Raw genomic sequence first — 23,731 nt, forward strand, 5'->3', positions numbered from 1 at the left:
CTTTGTTTTCAAGGTTAAATGTTTTGGCTTCAGTGTCTGAGGTTCTGTCTTCCAGGTGTTCTATCCTACTGGATATGGTTTCTAGGGAGTTCTTAATTTGGTGTATTGTTTCCTTCATGTGAAGGATTTCTATTTGTTTTTTTTTCAATATCTCTAACTCTTTATTGAATGATCTTTTGCTTCCTGTATTTGCTCTTTTAACTGTCGATTGGTGCAATCATTCAATGCCTGCATTTGCTCTTTCATCTCATCATTCAGTGCGTGCATTTGCTCTTTCATTTCATCGTTTACTTCCCTGATCATTTTAATTATGTACATTCTGAACTCCTGTTCTGCCATTTCTTCTGCCATGCTGTCATTGGGTTTTATTGATGTAATATCTAGATTTGTTTGCGGCATTTTCTTTCCTTGTTTTCTCATATTGTTCAGTATCAGTAGACCACTGAGATTTTGCAGATTTCCTCCACCGACTTACAATGTCCCTGAAGATTTCGATATATCCCCTCTTAGCCTTCAGTAGGCTGAAGTCTAGGAGGAAGTTGATAATGCGGTGCTCCGCAAGGAATCTGCCTCTCTAGGAGTGGAGGCCTTCAGGTGGGGTATATTCCCTGCTAGTGGGCAGAGGTGCCTCCACTTGTTGACCAATGGTCATCCAAAGGGGAACTAGGCTGTGGGCTGAGGCAAGGCCTGTTTGGGCCTGTGTCTCTGGTTTTACCGTCCTTGTGGGGAAACCTCACCCGGCAGGGAAGACTCACCTGGTGGGGAGGTCTCGCTGGTCAGTTCCCCTCCTAGAGGTTCCCCTCAATTTACAGCTACCGCCTGGGCTAGGCTGCCTTCCTCTGCAAAGTTCCCAGGGGCCTGGACCTACCTATTGGGCCTGGGAGCCTCAACCTTTGCAGACCAGTCTCCTTAGACTTCCCCTCCTCAGAGAATCTGCCCGCAGTCCTGGAAACTTTGCTCCGCCCCTAAGCGCGTCTCTGTGCGGCTCTTCCACCAAGAAGCCTCCTAGGTCCTGGGACCCTGCTCTGCACTTAATTGCCTGGCTATGCGGCCCCTCCTGTAAGCAGCCACCTGGATCCCCGTACAATTGCTCTGAGTCCCAGTGACCCGCCGCACACCTCTACCTCCAGACAGCTGCCCGGTGTTCCGGTGCGGTCACCAGGAGTCCAAGCAACTCACTGCATGCCTCCTCCTCCTGCCAACCACTCGCAGCCCTGGGCAGTCACTCCGAGTCCAAGTGACACGCCCCGTTCCTCCTCCTCCTCCAGGTAACCCCCCGGGTGTTCAGGAGTGGTCGCTCTGAGTCGCTCTGAATCCACGTGACCTGCTGCACGCCTCCTCCAGGCAACCGCCCGGAGCTCTGGTGCGGCCACTCGAGACCAAGCAACCCACCGCGCTTCTCCTCCAGTCAGCCCCGCGGTGTTCAGGAGAGGTCGCTTTGAGTCCAAACAACTAACCAATCGCCTCCTACTCTGAGCAGCCGCCTGGAGCTCTAATGCAGTCACTGCGAGACCAAACAACCCGATGCGCTCCTCCTCCTCCTCCTCCGATTCCTCCGGGCAGGCCCTGGTGTTCAGTAGCAGTCGCTCTGAGTCCAAACAGCTCGCCACACAGCTCCTCCTCTGGCAACCGCCTGTAGCTCTGGTGCAGTCACTCTGAATCCAAGTGGCCACACTCCTCCTCCTCCTCCTCCTCCTCCTCAGGGCAGGCCCCGGTGTTCAGAAGCAGTCGCTCTGAGTCCAAACAGCTCGCCGCGCCGCTCCTCCTCTGTGCAGCCGCCGTAGTCCCAGCACTGTGTTGAACTGCCTCCTCTACGATGCTCCCAGTTGTCCGAGTTGACTGCTCCAGCGAGGGGCTGTCCACATTCTTAAATGGAAATGTCCCGTGGGCAAATGAAAATAACCTCCATATCCTTCAACAGATAAATGGATAAAGAAAATGAGATGTATACATAATGGTATATTACTCAGCTACAAAAGAGCAAGACATTTGCCAGTAAATGAATGGATATGGAGATTATCATGCTAAGTAAAATAAGCCAGTCCTGAGAAACCAGAAATCAAATGCTCTTTCTGATATGTGGATGCTAATACACAAAAGTGGGGCAGGGGAGAATAGAAGTTCAGTGGATTAGACAAAGTAGAATGAAGGGAAGGGAAAAGGAATAGAAATAGGAAAGACAGAGGAATCAACTGGACATAAATTTCCCATGTTCACCATCAGTGACACTCCATGTCATGTACAACCACAAGAAAGGGATCCGAATTAGAATAAGGTATACTCCATGTATGTATACTATGTCAAAATATACTCTACTGTCACATATACCTAAAAAGAACAAATTTTAAAAATAAAATATAAATATAGAATTAAAGCTTAAAAAAGGAGAGCTGAGAGCTCTGGAGAAAGATATGGCATTCAGATAAAGTAGTGAGGTCAGGAGACTATATGAAAGGAATGGATTTGAATATCATCACTTAGAGGGGACAACTAAGGAAATGAGTGGACCAAGGCAAGAAACCATGCATGCCATGGGGGTGCTACACTTTTAAAAAAGGATGGTTGCTAACCTTCATTTGGAAGTGGGAAAAAAATTAAAAGAATCTTCAGTCTCTGATCTTGCACAGCCTTAACAACTGACCCATTGGGTGGCATGGAAAGTTGATGATAGATTTTAGTCTTCAAATAAATTATAATGTTTTCTCTACTTCCTTTGAATTTTCATGGGGTATAATAAAACACAGGAGAAGCTTCTGCAAAATCAAAATAAAAGAAGAAGGGCAACCTAAAAAACTAAAATTTTCCTATAGGCTCTAACTTTTCAACCCATTCTGGGTCAATAAATTCTAGAGACTGTGGATTAGTTAATTATAGGTGAGCACAAAATTGTTTACTAACAGGATTGTACAAGGAGTTAGAAAACTGTTGATAGGACAGGAAATAAAAGGCAATGTAAACATGAAAATAAATAAGGTGTATAGGAAAGTTAGGAGAGAGAATGATGACAAATTGTGTAGGAATATTATGTAGGAGACTCTAGGTGTTTGCTGGGAGATTGAGATACTGGGCAGTTATTGAGTATCAATCTGAGATTATGGAGAACTATTTTAAAATGACATCATAGTCAAAACAGATTTGAGAAAAAATTGAAAGGCCTAGGAATAATTTAATCATGTAAGAACTGGAGAACACATAAAATGTAGCTTTCACATAGGCTTCTCCAGCATAACCTGGGAAAGACAAAGAGGAGGGCAAAGCCAGGTCCCCAAGACCACTTTCCCTAGTTCATTACTCAGCCAAATCTTTCTTTTGCCTGTTGAACAATTATGTAGTATGCTACTTCAACCGAAGTTTCCATCGTGAGGGAAAAGTGTGGGCAAATATTCCAATAGTAATGTGAAAATCATGTTAAAAGCCCTTCTCACACAAGGGAATTTTCTTCCTACAAAGGTCTCTTCCTAGGGATCCTGCTGTATGTCTGTTTCTCAGGCTGTAGATGAAGAGGTTCAACATGGGAGCCATGACTGTGTACTTCAGAGACACAACAGTATCTTTTGCAGTTGAATTATTAGCTGATGGGTATAAGTACCGACCAATGATTGTCCCATAGAACAGCACCACCAAGAGAGGTGAGAACCACAGGTGGAGAAGACCTTACAGATACCTCAAGCAGAAGGGACCTTGAGAATGGAGGATACAATCCTTGTGTAGGACACAAGAATGAGTAAGAATGGGATGACAACAGTCCTCCTATAATAAATATCACCCACACATTAACGTGAGCGTCAGAGCAGGCAACCTTCACAAGGGCAGATAGTTCACAGAAAAAGTGTGGGATCACATTGTCTGCCCAGAAGGACTATCTGGGAATTAGCAGAGTGTGCAACAAGGAACAGAATGTGGTCAGCACCCAGGACAGCGCCACCAGAGAGAGACAGAGTTTGGGACTTATGATGGTGGAGGAGTGCAGAGGAAAGCAGATGGCCCATACTGGTCATAGGCCCTGGCCATGAGGTTAAGTTCCCAAGGCCTCCAAAAAATAGAAAGAAGTAAATTTGGGTCAGGCAACCTGCATAGGGGATGGATGGAAATTGATTCTGCATGTTCTGTAGCAATTTGGGCATTGTGAAAGAGGAGAACCAGAGGTTAGAGATAGACAAAGATGTTGAGAAACTAATACATGGGTGTGTGGAGATGGGAGTGTAGATGAACAAGGGCGATGATGAAGAGTTCCCCTTATGATGTGGCAAGCTACATGGTCAGGAATAAGGCATAGAACAGGTTTTAGGGTTCTGACTGGATGGTCAGGCCCAGGAGGAAGAATTATGAGATGAAAGTTTGGATTTTTCCCATTATTATGTATCTCCAATGACAAGAGAAGAAAAATGAATATAGTACAATAATATTTAGGGAGACAGGGAAAAAGAGAGATAGATGTCTAAGACAATTTTATTACAATATGTTGTTTTAATAGTTCTATTTTATGATTAGATATTGTTGCTTGTCTTTTCCTATGCCTAATTTACTATTGGTTTAATGTTGACTAATCCCCTCCTGACAAGGGTTCATATGTAAAGGCCTAGACTCAGGATTGCAGTATTCAGAGTTGCTGTAGTTTAATGGCAGGACCTTGTGGAAGTCCTCAGGTCATCGTGGGTGACTTTGAAAAGGACTGTGGAACTCTCCATTCCAGTTGGAGATGCACTCCTTCCTCTCCATTTGCTCTGCCATCCCTATTCTGCAATATGAGGGGATAATACAAGGGCTGGTCTGGCCATGGCAGCCATTTGGCATCTGAACCCGTCACTGTTAGCTTAAATGAACCTGTTTATAAGTTGACTATACTAGAAATTTCATTGTACTGGTAGAAAGTTAGTGTAATGGTCTCTTTAATAAATGGTGATGGAAAAATTGAACTTCCATATTCAGATTTTTAAATTTTAATCCACACTTCCATTCTGTACAAAAGTTCAGAGAAAATGGATCCTCAATCTTAATGTTTGTATGAGTGATGAGGAGATTACCTGTGACATCCTATTCTGTGGAGGCTGAGATGTCCCAAAACAAAAGCCAAGGTGCAGATGGAGCAGATATGCAGTGCTTTCAAGTTGTAGCCACTAAAGTCGGTTGTGATCATTGCAACATGGATTGAAATAAGAGGCTGAGAAAACTAGAATAGTACACCAGAAGTGTGTAGTACTTAAGGGACATGCTCTTCTGCCTAGGGACATAAAAATCCTTTACACTATTATTTGATCACTTTCTGATTCATGTGCAAGCTAATGTGCAAACAGCAGAGTTGCTCCTGTGCATGGGGTAGTTGCTATTGATCAGCAAGGGGAAACTTTGTTACTCTGCACAACTGGAATAGAGAAGGTGGCATCTGAAATCCTGGGAACAGTTTGGGTGGTACTTCGTATTTTCAAGTCCATTAACAAACATTAATGAAAACTACAAAACCCAATAGAGGCAACACCAATAAGGATGCAGGTTCCAAGGAAGCAAATTTGCAATGTGCCATTATGTGAAGATCCTCCAGCTCATGATGGCCAATGAGGAGTGGATATTGAGAAAGTGAATTATATATGCCAAATTTGGCTTCCCAATCAAATGCCAAGAAACAAATATCTTGGCTTTAGGAAGTGGCATGACATAGATGGAGGAAGGGATAAAGATTGTGCTGGATGCTCTTAAGGAGTTCCATAGAAAATGAGCCAAATGTAGTGCAAAGTCAATTAATTTTTCAACCCTATGTGAGGAAGGATTTATTGTACTTGGTCTCAGAAGTTTATTTTTTCTTATTTTTATGATTTCTTCGTATCTGCATGTGTTTTAATCGTAGGAGTCTGATGCTTGTTAAACGCATTTCTTTCTCTCTTAGGAACTGTGGACAGCAAGATGGGGAGTAGTAACAGGTTCTTCCATCCTTGCAATGTTCCTGAAACAAGAGTTACATGGTGGCATTCTACTGAAATTCACTGATGGTTACCTGTGTTCCAAAGGATAAAGCCTAAATTCTTAAACTCCTAAGGCATTTGGGACATTCACAGTGTCATTCCTGATTATCTTGCTGTCTCTGAAGCCATCTTCCTTCATCCTTCCTCCTGAAATGTAGGCTGCAGCCACACAGAACTCCTGCTTCTTCCCTACACAGGGAATAAGAATGCATCTGTCCTGAACAGCTCATCATCTTCACCCTCCCGCAAAGGATGGGGGAACAGGTATGAACAGAGGTTGTCATAAGTCACCACTCCAGGACTCTGGGATAATTTGTCTCTGATGAATTCCTCCAGCATCCTCTGGGATGCAGAGCTCCTTGGGCTCTTTTGAGTTGAAGGGGAAGAATGAGAAGGTATGGTGCCGTTAGTTGAAGACTACAGAGGCCGTTACTTCCTGGACCTCTAATGAATAAACAGGATACAGGATCAGTGTCCTGGAGTCATAATTAACCACCCTGGGTGAGTTAGTAGGGGAGTGAATGAGTTCTTGTCGTCATTTGAATGTGATTGTCTTGAATTCCCAGGTTGTACAATGTTCTGCAGAATAATTCAGGCTTGTTAAGTTTCCTCTTTTCCATCTTTTTTCCTTCCAAGATTTTCTCACATGGCTTAAGCAATTCAATATTTTCATGATTTATTAATAATAATGTTCATTACTATAACATTGTGCAGTGTACTTGCAATGATTGTATCATTTGCACATAAAAATATTCTTATGAATAAGGGTTCAGTGCTACAATGATTCACGAAAATTCTTTAGTTTACATACATCTATGGAATTTTAAAAAGCTTTACATAGTCCTCCTGTCACAGATTATGATTAAATTTATCTGAAGGGGCTCACTAACCTGTATTTTTAATGACAATGTGTGTGTTTGCAACTCAAGTGCAATTCAGTGACAACAGTACTGACATCACCTTGGTGTTCATTTAAAATTCTGAAGTTGAGCTACAGAACAAGATTAGGTGTTCAACAGAATCTCCAGGTGAATTGCATGTTTATTAAATTTTAGAAACAATACTTCCCTAGGTGATTCTTATGTACAAATCAGTTTGAGAACTATAGATTTAACAGCTAGGTCTTCAGTGACAACATCAGCAGGTGATCTCTGGGCTTTGTGGTCCCTGTATGTAGTGGTTATCCATGAAATCATTCCACTCACTCACCAGGAATTCAAAATTGTGACACCAGGTGCATGATCTACATGTTTTTTTTCTACTGTAATACTAACACCTAGTATTCAAGGGCACATATTGTTAATGTGGCAGTGTTGGACGCCAACAGCAGGGTGAAGTTACCAGCAGTTGTACTCATTCATTTCATCTTAGCAAAATGAGCTTCCCACATCTGTTAAAGCTCCTTCTCTGCTTTCTTTTAACAGCTTTTTGACATACTGGGGTTTATTAGAGCCAACTAGAATTGTGATCTGTGTGTGTATGATTGTGTGTGCAAATTTATTTAAGAGCCTAGTTCATACGATGTTGAATATTTCTAAGTTCACAATCTGCAGTGAAAGACAGCAGACTGTAGACCAGGAAAGAATGGATTAACCTTTTGAATACAGAACATTCTTCTTCAGGGGAGGAGTGTTCTTTGGGGACCAAGTTTTTATTTTCAGGAACCTGGTATTTGTTATCAAAGTCATATTCTATGTCAACAAGATGCCACAACTACAAAAAAATAAGTGTGCACATTGCAATCTCAATTCAGTCAAATGGAACCCCAGTCATTAAAAAAGTAATTCACATTACCCCAAAAGCAATTGAATTTTTTAAAGATCTTTATATATGCAGCCAACAAATTAGAATGGTTAACAAGAAAAAATAGAAATCCAGAGGTCTAGTTTTGATGTTTTAAAAAGGCAACTGCTTAAGCATTTCTATGGATTTGAACATCAGTCTCTTTACCACTGAACTTTACGCCATTCATCATCCTACAGGCTCTTTAAGCAACCTCTGGCGACTCCAACTTAACCACAGTACACCCCTTGGACATCCTGTTTTGTTTTCCATTTGATATTGTCATAGAGCATGGGGCCACATTGGTTGAATTTGTCTATTTTTTCTTTGTTTTATTGTTCTTTTTTTTTTTTTTTTTTTTTTTTTGGAATGCTGGGGATAGACAGGATCTTCTGCTTGAGAGGCAAGCACTCTACCAACTGATCTATATTCCTAGCCCTTGAATTTGTCCTTCAGCACATTCCATGTAAAATCAAATGGGAGATTTCTCACAAGTATCTGATAGGCCTTTCTGGCCACCCCAGGAGCATGGCCTCCAGCTCTGCCAAAGGAACCTGTGAAATTTCCTCCAAAGTTACCATGTTCCATCTTAATGGTGTGGTCAAAGCTGGCACCACTGCCATCCCCCATGAGCAGATCCATGCACTCAATGCCAGTGCTTAGGGCTAGGCCCATTGTTAAACCCATGTGCCCCAGGATATTGCTGCCCATTCTCTCCAGGTCCATGTGCTCAAGACTCTTGGCTCCCATGCACTCCAGGCCCATGCACTCCAGACTGGCCCCCATACCAACGGGCATCATGCACTCCATGCTCAGGCCCATGTGCTCAGTTGTTTGGCCCATATGGTCAGTGGGCACAGCCATGCACTGCAGGCCAAAAGCCATGTTGGCACCTGCCCCTCTGCTCAACACCAGAGCCAGCACACTCTGTGATCTGTCCCATTGCTCGATGCTAGGGGCCAAGTGGTCAAGGCTCACTGGGCCCATACACTTGATGCTGGAACCCATTCACTCTACGGAGCCCATGCACTCGATCTCAGAGCCCACTCAATCCATGCCATGGCCCAGGCATATGCCCATGGGCTACATGCCAGCACCCTCAATGCAGTCAGTGTCCCTCTCCATCCCAGGGATGCTGCCTCCACCTCTCCCTCCTCCCTGCTTTGCAGTGATTCCCTCCTGTCTTCAGTGCACTATTTAGGATTTCACTTACCGGGCCGTATTCATCCCAGATCCAAATAGCCACATGTTTTCCATACAACCACCAAAGGGCCCTCCATGCCTGCTGGCCCTGTTTCCCATTCCAAGGTTTTTGTTCAGGTGATTGGCATGAATAGGCTGCCCTCCTGCTCCTAACCCCATGCTAGTACCACCAAGTCCATGGGGAAGTTGCTGTGGGTGTTCAGGAGGGAATATGTCTCCCGTTGGTAAGGCCCTTTCATCCATTTTGATGTGCATTGATCTATCAAATTGTGATTGGCCTTTAAACATAGATACAGCTTGCACAGGGATGAACTCTTGATCAGGAGAATAAAGTCTGTCTTTCCTCTGAGGTTTTTGAACTGGTGATACAAGGCTCATCATAAATAGAGGGTAATCTGCTTTTGTTAAAGTCTACTGATTTAAATGTTAATCACATTACAAAATACCTTCATGGCAATGTAAAAGTCAATGAAAACTTGGCCTCAGGACCTAGCAAAATTGACCACATAAAATTAGCTCTCACATATGATATAGATATCTGAGAAGGGACTCAAGGGAGAGTTTTAAAAACTGTTTCTGTCCTCTTTTACAGTAATTTACATAATGTTCTCATTTATTTTAATCACATTGATTTGATGGCATCCTGTGTATTAAAGCATAAGAATGTTTCATTGGCATCAGTATTGCTGAAAAGGGCAGGGCATCTGATGTACCCTAATATTTTCCATGAATAAAAAGGCTACATCTGAGAAGTTGGTAATGCAGTGACAAAATGTGCTGTGGTAATGTCTAGATTTTGTATTCTGGGAGGATGAAAGTAGCAGTTATTCTACTTAAGGGGAATTGACTTCCTTAAAGTCGAAGGGATATGTCTCATCCTGAAGGATGAGCCAACAAAATATTGATGAAACATTGGCCACATCAGGTACCATTTACCAGGTCCTGCCCTGCTGTAGATGTGATGTTGATATGAGCTTTCCTGCTTGAAGTCCACAACCTATTGAGGAGTCAGCTATCAATCTCTAGTCAGGACATGAGTGGTATTACATGAGAATAGATACTGTAGAAACTTCTGAGGACTCACCTAGTATGTGGACAAAGGAAGTTTCAGCTTAGCAAGTGTCATATAATGCCTGAAAGTAAGTATAGGTAAGCTAGATGAAGAGGGAGCAGATGGACAAAGTGATAGGAGGAACAGCGAGTATGCAATTCTATTAAGTTCAGCATTGTTGCAGAGTGGATTACAAGAGTCACTGTGGAGACAGGTGAGAAAGTGGAGGTAGATGCAGGTCAGATAATAAAGCAACATTTGTGCCCGCAAAAGGAATGTTATCTTAGGAGCAATGCCAGTCCTCTGAAGCACTAATCAGGAGAGGGTTGATCAGATTTCTACTTAGAATGCTACTGCATATATGAAGCATATTGAAGGTAAAGTGTATTGAGGCATATAAACAGGGACGTGACTTGGTTAAATGGCACTGACCACATCTCTGTAGCATGTTCTAGTTTTTATCCACATTTTTAGTGGACATCTTCACTTGTTTTCTGACACAAAGTTGAACCCTCTATTAACTACCCACATATGCTCTTGTCCTGAATTCCATCTTGTCCTCTGGGTGAGCATCTATCATTCAGCATGCTCAGTGTCTTTTGGTTCCTGTGGGTGAGCACCCTTCACCCATTAGTGCTGGGTCCCCTGGGTGTGTGGCCCTTTTCCAAGCAGTGCTTAGTCTTCTCTGTGTGCTGTGGCCTCCCCCCAGTCTGTATTCTTTGCAGTTGATCCTTGGTGGTCTACTGGTGAGCACCACCATCCCTTTTGTGTTACTTCTTCATGAGACTATGGTGGGTGTTTTTCCTCCAGTTCCCTGTGTGCCCTAGATTTTGTCGTTCAGTTAGTATTTCCTTTCTCACCTATCCCTTGTAGAACTTCTTGTGTGGTTTATTTTGGGCTCTTAAGATGTTAGAGGTTTGAATTTCTTGGCTGCCTCTCATGTGTGAGTACTCTAAACCTGTGGTGGGCCTTCATCTCCCCAGCTTATGATCATTCATGGAGATATTTGTCCTGGCTGGGTTGTTATTTATGTTCATGCAGTGAGTAGATCTGTGGCTGCTGACAACTTTCTGCAGGGTGTCTTTCTGTACTGAGCCAGAGCTGGCCGTCCTGAGGTTAGAAGCCCTGAGGCAGAGATTTCCTGAACCCACCTCTGAGCCTCTTTCTGCACATGCTGCCTCCTTCCTAGGGCCCTTCCTTGGAAAGACTGATATCAGGTGCTCTGTCCTCCTCCCAGGCACTCTTCTTGTCGTTCCTCAGCTCTCATTCACTCTGATAATAACCAATGTCAGCCTTATGGTCTTCCTCTTCTGTCACCTGGACTCTTTCCCAGGTTGGGAATTGAGTGTGGCTTCTTCCCCATTTTTAATCCCAGCATTTTGAGGTCATACTAATCATGTTCTGCTCTGTACCCAGTGGGAGGAGCATCATTGAGGAGAGGAACAAAAGCTCCAGGCATAGCTTGTGTGAGGGAAAAGGATCTGAGTGGGATGGGCCAGCCAGTGGTGCACCATACCCTGTAGCCCTCTGGGATTTCAGAGGCCCTCAGTGGCCCTGGCCCTGCAACCTACATGGGGTGCCAGCAGAAGTCAATCAGCAGACTTTCTGAAGAGTGCTTGTGTACTCATTATCTTCATGGGTACAGAGGATGTGTGACATGTGCTTTAAAATGGTCTTCAAATGCACCTCTGTCATTTGTGGATTCCACACATCAAGTGCCTCTGCATGCTTCAATTTCGGCAGGACTCTTGTATCTGTAGCCAGCTGACAGTTGCCATAGAGCCACCATGGACAAGATCAGGCTCTTAGTAAATGTTTCACTGCTATCTGACTCAACAGAGAATTTGCTGACAGTGTTCACTGACTGATAGTTGGTATAGTTTTGACAAGAAAGTTGGATGATAATTTCATTTATAAATAAGACAAAAACAAAGCAAGCAGAACATTCATGTGTAGTGTACCACTTTGTTCAGGACAAGTGAATGTTCTTGGTGGAATGGATGCTAGTGTTGAGTACTGGAAGCTTAGTTTTGTAGCTATTCACAATGGAATAGCTACATATATAAACATTCTTGCATTATTAACCTTTCTTCATTCCTTCATTACATTGAGACAATGCACAAAACAACAAACCAGTCCACCAATGGGGAGGCTACCCATTTCCATTTTGTTGGTGCTTCATACAACTGGATCTGTGCATGGCCAGGAATGGATTTGGAGTAAAGCACTGTGTTTGCATCTAAACGTGACTCAGGTGTGTCCTGAGCCTGGGTGATAGCAAGACTTGATGGAGAGATCTGCAGAACAGGGCACAGGAGCCACATATTCTGGCTCCTAGTAACTCAGGAAAGGCTGACAGGTTGAAGAGCAAGCCATACTCATGGCCACACATGGCTTATACACACACATTCCAATGCACATGGACGTGTGCATGTGCAGAAGATCAGGGAGGATTTGGGGCCCACAGGGTCATCTGTCCTGTAGCCCAACTGTCGAAGGTCATCCCACATAGCTGTGGCCCTTGCTCCCCTCCAGTGTCCAGGCCTACTCTCCTCCCCAGACTCCTGCTGGTCCTCTGTTCTCTGCACATTACTCTTCTAGAGCCTCCCTCACTGCATTCCTCTTGAGTAAACCAAACCTGTTGTGTGAGCTGGGCTTGGGCTCTGCAAAGCTCTTCAGAACCTGAAGTCAGAACAATCAGTGGGACTTTCAGGAGAAAAATACACTGAAAGCTAAGATCTTGGGTAAACCTGTCCACCTTTGTGATGCCTTAGGACTGGACACTTGGAAACACAAATAAAAGTCAAATGGGGAGGTCAGACCTCAGCCTCCTGATTGCAGACCTTTCTTAAAATGAAAATATCAAGTGCCAATGAGAATTAGTTGAAGTGGACATTTCCAAATATACGACACACCCAACAAGCCAGTAGGAAGTATTTTGAAAGCAAAACCCAGCTCTCATTCCTTGGCTCAGTGATGCAGATGGTGCAATCAGGAGAAACTCTGCTCACTTAACCACTTTTAGAAATTGTAAAGCACTTCAAAGGATCAGGAGGAGGGTGTTTATCCAGTAAGGCAGAGTATGCCCAAGAAATGTGTGGTTCATTATAATATGGAAATTTTTTTTCAAGAGAAGAAACACCTGTGTGATTAATAGTGAAGGTGAAAGAGAGAGAAGCTGGACAGAGTGTGCAGGCCTGTGGTGCGCCTGCAAAGAAGGCCACAGGGAGCAGGAACAGACCTGGATTCAGGCTGAGGCACCCCCACCTCTGTACATTTTAGTTCTGAAGTTTTGACCATGGTGTTGTGTACATTTATCCATGGGTATGTGTTCGTGGAATGCTCTGTGTGCATTCATTAGCTGGGTCTTCAGGGAATGTCTCTTTGTCTTCTAGATGCTAGATTGTAGTCCTTCCCACAGGGGGCTTCCCACTGGCCGCTTGCCCTGTGTCTGGAGAGCCCTGCACTGCTGCCTGCCACTCCCTGCACCACTCTCCCAGCAGCCCTGTAGCATTCCTTTTTGTTTGTTTGTTTCTTTGTTTATTTACTTTTATTGTAAAAAAGTGGGATACATGTTGTTTCTGTTTCTACATGGAGTAATAGCATACCATTTGCATATTCATACATTTACATAGAGTAATGATGTTTGATTCATTCCGTTATATTTTCCTTCCCCCCCACCCCTCCCACCTCTCTTTTCCCTCTATACAGTCCCTCCTTCCTCCATTCTTGCTCCCCCCCAACCCCCATTATGTGTCATCATCCGCTTATCAGTGAGATCATTCGCCTATTAGATTTTTGAGATTGGCTTATCTCACTTAGCATGATATTCTCCAATTTCATCCATTTGCCTGCAAATACCATAATTTTATTCTTTATAGCTGAGTAATATTCCATTGTATATATCACAGCTTCTTTATCCATTCATCAACTGAAGGGCATCTAGGTTCATTCCACAGTCTGGCTATTATGAATTGAGCAGCTGTGAACATTGATGTGACTGTATCTCTGTAGTATGCTGATTTTAAGTCCTTTGGGTATAGGCCGAGGAGTGGGATAGCTGGGTCAAATGGTAGATCCATTCCGAGTTTTCTAAGGAATCTCCACACTGCTTTCCAGAGTGGCTGCACTAATTTGAAGTCCCTCCAGCAATGTATGAGTGTACCTTTTTCCCCACATCCTCTCGAACACCCGTTTTTGCTTGTATTCTTGATACTCGCCATTCTAATTGGGGTGAGATGGAATCAGTGTAGTTTTGATTTGCATTTATCTTATTACTAAAGATGTTGAACATTTTTTTCACGTTTGTTGATTGCTTGTAGATCTTCTGTGAAGTGTCTGTTTATTTCCTTAGCCCATTTGTTGATTGGGTTGTTTGTATTCCTGGTGTAGAGTTTTTTGTGTTCTTTATATATTCTGGAAATTAGTGCTGTATCTGAAGTATGAGTGGCAAAGATATTCTCCCACTCTGTGGGCTCTCTCTTCGCATTGCTGATAGTTTCCTTTGCTGAGAGAAAGCTATTTAGTTTGAATCTATCCCAGTTATTGATTCTTGCTTTTATTTCTTGTACTATCGGAATCCTGTTAAGGAAGTCTGATCCTAAGCCAAAAAGGTGAAGATTTGGACCTACTTTTTCTTCTATAAGATGCAGGGTCTCTGGTCTGATTTCAAGGTCCTTCATCCATTGTGAATTGAATTTTGTGCAGGGTGAGAGACAGGGGTTTAGTTTCATTCTGTTGCATATGAATTTCCAGTTTTCCCAGCACCATTTGTTGAAGATGCTATCTTTTCTCCATTGCATATTTTTGGCACCTTTGTGTAGTATTAGAAAATTGTATTTATTTGGGTTTGTGTCTGTATCCTCTATTCTGTACCATTGATCTACCTGTCTGTTTTGGTGCCAATACCATGCTATTTTTGTTACTATTGCTTTGTAGTATAGTTGAAGTTCTGGTATTACCATACCCCCCGTTTCATTCTTCCTGCTAAGGAGTGCTTTAGCTATTCTGGGTTTCTTATTCTTCCAGATGGATTTGATGGTTGCTTACTCTATTTCTGTAAGGTGCATCATTGGGATTTTAATTGGAATTGCATTGAATCTGTATAGCACTTTTGGTAGTATGACCATTTTGACAATATTAATTCTGCCTATCCAAGAACATGGGAGATCTTTCCATCTTCTAAGGTCTTCCTTAATTTATTTCTTCAATGTTTTGTAGTTTTCATTGTACAGATATTTTACCTCTTTGGTTAGATTGATTCCCAAGTTTTTTTTTTTTTTTTTTTTTTGAGGCTATTGCAAATGGGGTTGTTTTCTTCATTTCCCTTTCAGCTGTTTCATCGCTTGCATATAAAAATGCTTTAGATTTATGTGTGTTGCTTTTATAGCCTTCTATTTTGCTGAATTCATTGATGAGATCTAGAAGTTTTCTGGAGGAGGTTTTTGGATCCTCTAAATATTGAATCATATCATCCGCAATATAGAATCATGTCATCTGCACTGTAGCATTCTTCTGCAAGTGTTCATCCCTCGGCAGTGCCCTGGTCAGGCCTGCGTGCCAGCCTCAAGCAGGGCACCACTACAGAGCTGGCACCATCATCCTCCTGACCAGGCTGGGCCCTCCCTGAGCTATAGAACTGGCATCCTGCCCAAGGACCCAGCCCAGGAGGTGGAACTGAGCCTCTTTTGGGGGGTTCTCGAATCTGTGAACCAAGCTGTGGAATTAGAAGGGGGGAGAAAGAGAATATGAGCAAAGAGCAAGTGATGGGTGTAGAGACAGGAACCATGGGGCACTGGGAGGGGAGGCAACCAGAGTGGGTGCCAACTTGAGGGCACCCACAATGAAGGAGAGCAAGAAGAGCTCCCAGCTCTATCCAGGTGCTAAGTCCAGGGAGGGCAGTGCTTTCATTCACTGAGGGCACCTTTTCTGCCCTGAGGCAGTCAGGATGCTTGATACTCCTGATGTCATGGACCATCTGCCTCAAAACTGTAAAGGAGCAGTGATTGCCTCAGTGTCCAAATGGCACAGGATGCTCAGGGCGTTGATGTGACTTTGCCAGTGTTACCCAAGCCACCAGGGGCAGAGCAGTTACCAGAGCCCAGGCCCATCTGCCCCTGGACTATGCTCTGTGTGGTGCTACCAGCACCCTCCAGGTGAGAATGCAGACAGGAGCAGGTGGAGGAGGAGCCAGGTCCTGTCCTGTTGCCTGCAAGGCTATTCTGCCTGGGTTTTCCAGTGAAATGACAGGCACCATCTAAAAACCAGTTGTCCATGAGGGAGCCCCATGTGTTTGTGGGCTCATTCAGAGACTCGGACATACCTAGATTTAAGTTAAATCTAGGAGCACATAGAAACCTGTGTGTATAGAGCAGGATAGGACACAAGGCCTAGGGTCAATTCAAGACTAAAACCAAAGACCAGACCAAGTCTAGGACTGAGGACAAGCCAAGGTCAAATGCCAAGATAAAGACCAGGGCAACGCTCTCCTAGACACACTAGAGGTGAGCTCAGCTGACAGCTGTAGCAGGCAGGACAGTCAGGCATGGTGGTGCTGGGTACTTGCTTCCTCCACAGGCAGATCTGGGATCAACCTGGGCCATGATGCTCGCTCTTGGCACATCAGTGTATGGATGTTTAAAAAGCATACACGTATTTGTTGATTTGTGATACTGGGTGTGGATCCCAGGGGCACTCTTCCAGACATTTTTTTTTTTTTTTTTAATTTCAATACAGGATGTTACTAAGTTGCCCAGGCTGGCCTCAAACATGTGATCCTCCTGACTCATCCTCCCATAGCTGGCATTACAGGCATGGCCGCTACACCAGACTGTATGGATGTTTTAACCCAGTGATCACACTCAGTGGAAGACTCGTGCACACTGAGATACAACCTGGGATGAGTTCCCAGGTCTCTTCTGGAGTGACCTTCTGGCAGGTTCTGGGAGCCTCCTGAGTTTATAGGATGGTAGTGCTGGGGTAGTCTTTTTCTTTGACTGAGAATGTGACTGAAGATTGTGGTCCTTTCCAGGCTGGACATGATGGGTCTAGTCCACAGACGAAATGGACAGAGTGATGGGGACTGTAACTAGAAAACAAAGGATCTGTGGTTTGAGAAATGACACTGACCTGAGAGGTGCTTGTGGCCCTTCAGGGAAGAAGTGGTTGTAATGAAAGGTAAATAAAAATGCATACCATCCTCCAGATGCAAAGGCAGCGTTACTCTCATGGAAAATCCAGACCACAGATGTCCCTGGCCTCCACCCACTTGGCCTGGCTCCACCCTGCCAAGTGGAGTGGATGTGAGGGCCACGTCCAGCCCTGGTCAGGTGCAGTGGAGGCACCTACTAAGTGCCTTCCAGGTGAGCTTAGGCAGTGGAATGAGCAAGAATTTACTGCTTCTGCTGGCTTCCATCTGCCACTTCACAGACACAGAGATGCCCGCATGGCTTGGGGCTAAGGTCTCCAGTTCACCACCAAGCAGCCCATCAATTCCTCCTGCTCTCAACTTCTCCATCTTCCCCGAGGTTTGCACAGAATGTGTGCTGTTTTGTAACAGAGTAAAGAAAGAATTTAATTGCAGATACAATGTTTTCCCTAAGACCCTGAGTTTTAGGGTCACCTGGTCACTGTGCTGATGCCTCATTTATTCCACTGTTGGATCCTCTGGGAGCCTGCACCTGAGCACAGATGGAATCCCACCTAGAACTGCAGGATCCACACATTTGAAGGGGGAGGGGAAAGCAGAGCAGATGCCAGAGCACTTAGCTCTACCATTGGAGAATATGTCCAGGTTTGGGAACAGCATTGAGGTGCATGTAGTCCAAGGGTGAAAGAGGAGAGTGTGGGGACTCAGACAACAAAGTTCTCCATGCACACATGGGAGGCAGGATGGGGAATGAGGTGGGGGGTAGGTCTGAGCCCCAAATCTGAGCCCCAAGTTCTCATAGTAATCCTCAGTGACCTTCATAGTGGATAGAGCCCTGGAGAGAAGTGGAAGCCCATGAGGTGAAAGGGGGTCCTGGGAATTAGCAGCCAGGGAACCTGGCCGGGTATGGGGAGGAAGGCTGATGCTGCCCATGGCCACTCCACCACTGCAAGTCCACCCAGTTGTGCACCTGGTGGACCCCAGGCAGGTGCTTCAGGACTCAAGGTAAAACCATAGCCTATGACCCACTCTAAGTCTGTTTTGTTGCTCAGATTTGTCTTTTGGCCCTGACTCAACAGTCTGTCACTTCCCCTCTGACAAGAGACCGGATCAGAACAAAGGACAGGACAAGTCCATCCCTGCCACATGGGCCCAGACCGGTTAGTGGACAATCAGTGATGTCTTCAGAAAAAGTTATTCGCAGACAGGGGAATTGCCAGAATTAACCTGGCCAAGTGCCAAATTACCCAAAGTAGCCCTTGCCCAGGCTTGGGAACAGGGTGTCCATGTCCTCCACTAGTTGAAGTGTGGGCATCTTTGCAGGTTGGCTCTTTTCACTGAGAAGCCCTGATGCCCTCGAGGGGATCACAGCACCAACCCGTCAATAAATGACAAGATGACAGGGAGCCCCATATCCCTCAATCCTGCAGGAAGGACAAGGTACAGGACTGTGATGGTGCCCAATTAAACTCGGGAAATTTCCAAGAAGCTCCAAATTGCTTTGTTCTCAGTCCCTGGCATTTACTTCCAATGTCCTTGCAGGTAAACTTCCCATGCTCAGGATGGAAGCTTTGGACTGGCCAAAGCCCTGTCCCAGGAAGGAAGGCAGGGCTAGAGGAAACTGATCATGCTCCCTAGCAGTTCTACATATCTGTGTCTCTAGGCTTGTATCCTTTAAATGTCAGTGTTCCTATGGGAGGGCTGTGGCAGATGAGCTTCTTCCTCTGATTGAGACAAATTGTGATTAGATTCATTTTTCCTTTGCATATTGTCTTATTTCTGATGCTGGCAAACTCTCCGAACTAGTCAGCAGAGACTCCTGATTCTTGGGCCCCAGGAATACAAAAGGTCCTCCCCCATATCTGCTCCCCTACTGGGACTCCCAAGAATCCTGCTGACCTTGGGCCCCTCACTGAGGCCGTGTCCATGTCATCTGCACACTGGTGGTCATGAGCAGCCTGAACCTACAAGTGTCCAAACATCCAGGGTCTCAGTCCCCTCTTGGACTCCTCATTTTCTTCCCTTCTCCCACTGTGCTAGACCACCACAGCAAGTCCTCCTAAGGGCATGGGGAACCCACCTACCCAGACCACCCTAAGCTGATCCTGAGCTTCAAGGTAGGTTGCTGGGGCACAGTCAGGGCTGGAGGGAGAGTCCAGAGAAGAGGGCCTCTGAGCCACACTCTAAAGCCCCAGCCTATGGTTAATATCCCCCTCCCCAGATCTGTATTCCAGGAGGCAGCAACCAGAGTCCAGCTCCCTGAAGAAACGTGAAGGACACAGGGCAAAGTCCTTGAGTTGGAGGCCCCTGGCATCGGGCTAGCAGAAGGAAAGGCTCATGGGTGAGGGGAAGCCCACAGCTCTAGGGCCTGGGGATTCTGAGTTGTGTGGTGGGGCTGCTGTCTTGTGGGCGCCCAGGTGTGGCCTGAGCTGACTGACAGTAGAAGGCCTGGGCCCTGATCCCTCAGTGTATCACCAGTGGCAACTGGGACAGCAGGGGCTCAGCAGGGTCCAGAAGGGTGATTACCAGGACAGTGCAAGCCCCACTTCTATGTCCTAAGGGCCCCCATGCCCCCCAACATGGCACAGGAACCATGACCTCAGCCACAGGACACAAGGACACATGTTCATAGATGTTTCCAAACAGTGACCATATAATGCACCACAACAAAGCCTCAATAGGTTGAAAGTATGGTGTGGGTATGCAGTGTGATGTGCATGTGTGTGGTGTGTGTGGTGTGTGTATGTCTTGTTCGTGCTGTGTTTGTGTGTGAATTTTGGGTGCTGTACGTGCCATGTGTTTTTTGAACAATGATTTATAAAGGATGGTGTATTTCATGGTACTTGAACTGTAGTATTGTGTTGAGTGCGTGTGTTGGGTTGTGTGTGTGTGCACATGGTGTACGGGGGCGTGTTTTGTCCACCAAATCCAGGGTGACTGTGGCTTCACAGAACCAGGCCCTCAGGATCACAGGGAGCAGAGCTGGTGCCACCCTGCCCTCTGGTGGCGAATGGCAGATATGCCAATGACAATAATCCCTGTGTTCACAGGACAGGACAGCCTGTGGCAGAAAAGGAACATCCCTGAGACTGACATATAAGTCAAGTCCTAGTGTCCATCAGAGAATTTTAGTGTCAAGATGGCAGTCAGCTGGTGGGGCCGGTGCTCAGAAGGAACATGGCTTCCAGTCATCTCATGGTGGACAGGTCAAAAGCCCCCCTGCACTCCCTCTGTCAGCCCCAGGAATGCCTCCCACAGGCACACACATGCTCATGTTCATGGACCCCAGGAACAGACTCATGTGCTGCTGGGAAGGCCACAGGTACAAAATCCACTGAAACCAAGAAGTGTATTCAGTGGCCATGTTTTTAATGAATCTGATTCTGCAGCTGCAGCCGCAAGTGCTCACAGAGTAGAGAAGGGTGGAAGTGAAAAACCAGGGCATGCTCGCCACTGGCCAGTGGCTCTGAAGAAGGCCCTGGACAAATGAGGGGCCATTCTCCACACCCTCCCCACTCTTATTACACCACTCAAAGCTTCAAGCCTGAGATAGGGGGAGCCCCTTGTCAAGGTCACAGCAGGGTATTCCTGGGAGCACCTTCCAGCCTGGGAGCTTCCCTCCTCGGCATCTGGGGTGATACCTGCTCAAGAGAAGGCTCTTGATCAGGATGGATCTGGAGGGTTCCTTCTCTGGGGCTCCTGGACCAGGGTGCTCTCAAATGAAAGGAATGCCATCTTTCTGGATGTTTACTTTTGGTGTCCCCCTGTATACACACTCCAAAAGTACCTCCAGTACTGTGGTTGCCCAGGTGGCTTTGTAGAACATACATGGGTTCCACACTTCTACTGCTAGCACCCCTGACAGCACCCAACCCCCCACCCCCTCTCTGAATCATTCTCTGTGCCCTTTCCTGCTGTTTCCAAGGCCTGGAGTCATCCTGTGGCCTTGGCCTGGAGGGTAACATGGCTGAGGGAGGAAGGCCATGCCACTGCCCAGAGGAGAGTTTAAGCTCCCATCAAGGTGGCAGGGCAGGCTGTGGCTGAGACAGCAGGGCATCAGCCACTGGGGTAGCCATGGGGATGTCAAATGAAGCAGGAGAAGTCAGAGGCCCTGGCCACATCTCAGATGCTTCTGTCCTGCCCCTTGGGTCGAACTCACCCCTGAAGAGGTGGACCTCATGCTTTCCCCACAAGATGAAGTCACGGAACCCGACAGTCCCTGGACCTGCCTCTGCAGACAGCACTGGTTGGATCTGAGTTTGAGAGAAACATGAATTTAGTATAGGTTTTAGTATAGGTTTATCTCATGCAGCATGAGGAGTGAATCCCAGCAGGACTGGCTGGAGGATGGAGTGCCCCCCAGGCCCACTTGTTGAAGGCCAGTCCCTGGATGGTGCACCTGAGAGGTGCTAAATAATAATAAAACCAAGCCATGTCTCCCCACTCAGGCCAGGGCACAGAGTGCATGGTGAGGGTTGGGGCAGCTGATATTCAAATGCACCTGCAGCCAGTAGGTCAAGAGTCAGCTTGGAAGGCTCTGGGTCCCCTCAGTCACCCAGTGTCTCCACCTCATGTTCCATCTCCCTGCAGTGCCTGCCTTGCAGCTGCATTGGACCTTCAGGAGGGTTAGTCCCTTTGTTGGAAATACCCCATGCAGCAAGAAATCAGGCACAGCTCAAGTTACTCAGCAAGGCAAATATTACTTCTGAAGAAGGATGTGCTATGGAACAGTCCAGAGAGCAAGCACCCCTACACAGGCAGGCTGCCTCTTTTTATCCCTAAGGCAACACTGCACCTTCCTCTGAAAAGAAGCACTTGAGAGCTACAATCTATGTGATTGGCTCACTTTAAAACAGAGGCAGAAAAAGGGAAGGGCTGTAGTTAAAATGGCTGCAATTGGCTCTTACAGGATGCTAACTAAATACTAGATTCTGAAAATGGACCACCAGACTTTGTGTTTCTCACAGCTTCACACTCATCCTACCTGCCTATGAACCCTTGCATGGTCTCAGTGTCCCTTTAAAGTGTAGTGCAACTTAGCAACCACTGGTCAGGTGGCTGTCCTCATAGGCATTGCCCTCACTTTCCAAGTTTTTGAACCTCTACATGGGCAAAGGTGACCCCCTTGGGAACCCTTGCTGGGGTCACTGCCAATGATAACCTAGCAACTGCCACTGCCTCCTGAGGGGACAGACCCTGTCCCCATTCCTCACTGCTGCAGTCTCCCTTGCCTAGCACTGGGGACTGGCCAATCTCAAATCCCATTCGCCCCTGGTTTTCTTACATCCCCCACTGTTGGCCATGGGAAAGGCCTGTTCCTGGATGGAAATGGGCTGGTCCAGTGTGCCAAGGAGGCATGGAGAGCATCCCCCTACAGGGGTGCCCTACCACGGAGCTGCACCCCAGCCCTTTTTATTTTGAAGCAGGATCTCCATAAATTGCACAGGCTGCCCTGACCTTGAGATCCTCCTGCCGCAGCCTCCCAGATGGCTGGGATCAGAGGCATGGCCAGGAGGAAGAGGCTCCAGAGCAGCAGGCACTTCCTCAAGCTAAATCCCTTGCTGGGTCAGAAGCCTGGGGGAGGGAGCTGCATCCCTTGCTGGGAGCACCAGGCTTTTTGCACCCCAGCCTAGTTGTGAAGCCTGCATGGCCCCCACCCACAGACAGCCTGCCACTGCCCCCTGAGGGGAACAGGGAAGTGGGCAGTCCGTGCCTCTGCGTGCTCCCCTGAGGGGGCCTGCGCGTGCAGCCAAAGGTTCCAGAAGGAAACCTCGTGTGCGCCATCAACTGTTCAAGAAAGAAACATCGCAGGCCAGAGGATGGCTGAAGGAGATTTGGCAGCCAGAAGATGGTTCTAGGAAACATCGAGGGCCAGGTAAGCGATGCCAAGGCAAGTTGTGGGTTTATCTTTGCTAATATTTATTTACTATAACTTGAAATGGAAAATAAGAGAATTTTAAGAGATCTTCAAGTTTTTTTATTTTAAAAAAATATATTTTTTATTTGTCCTAATTAGTTATATGACAGTAGAATGCATTTTGGTACATCATACATAGATGGAGTATAATTTCTCATCCTTCTGGTTGTACATGATGTAGAATCCCTCCAGTCATATAGTTACATATGTTCATAGGGTGATACTGTCTGATTCATTCTACTATAGTTCCTGCCCCCATTCCCCACCCCTCCTCATTTTTCACAAACCTTTGAGCTAGAAGTCAGAGCAAGATGCTGAGGATTCTATAAAAAGCCACCTACAGGCGCGGTGGCACAGGACTGTAACTCTCTCACCCACGGAGGCTGAGGTAGGAGGGTCACAAGTTTGAGGGTAGCTTGGGCAACTTCAAGACCCTGACTCAAAGTAAAATAAAAGTAGGTCTGTAATTCAGGAGTCAGTGCACTTGGGTTCAATTCTCTGTACTAATAAATGAATTAATGAAATAAATAAAAACAAATAAAGGGAAAAATCTTCTGGTGCTGAGTCGGTGGCAGTGCTGGCAGAACAAAGAGCATATTGAGTCCCACAGTGGCTACAGGATGCTGGTGGGCCCAGAAGAGCCTCAGGGACAACTTTGACACTATAGGCAGGAA

General features: G+C 45.9%; 1 pseudogene across 1 annotated transcript; it reads right to left on the reverse strand.

Annotated features, from left to right (window-relative positions):
- Positions 1–3,408: 3,408 nt before the first annotated feature.
- Positions 3,409–8,624, reverse strand: LOC306657965 (olfactory receptor 1E16-like; annotated as a pseudogene). Its single transcript has 2 exons — positions 8,318–8,624; positions 3,409–4,286 (listed from the first exon to the last, which is right to left on the reverse strand). The product of its transcript is annotated as an olfactory receptor 1E16-like (transcript).
- Positions 8,625–23,731: the final 15,107 nt, after the last annotated feature.

Source organism: Sciurus vulgaris (genome assembly GCF_902686455.1).
Source record: "Sciurus vulgaris genome assembly, chromosome: 3".
NCBI lineage: Eukaryota > Metazoa > Chordata > Mammalia > Rodentia > Sciuridae > Sciurus > Sciurus vulgaris.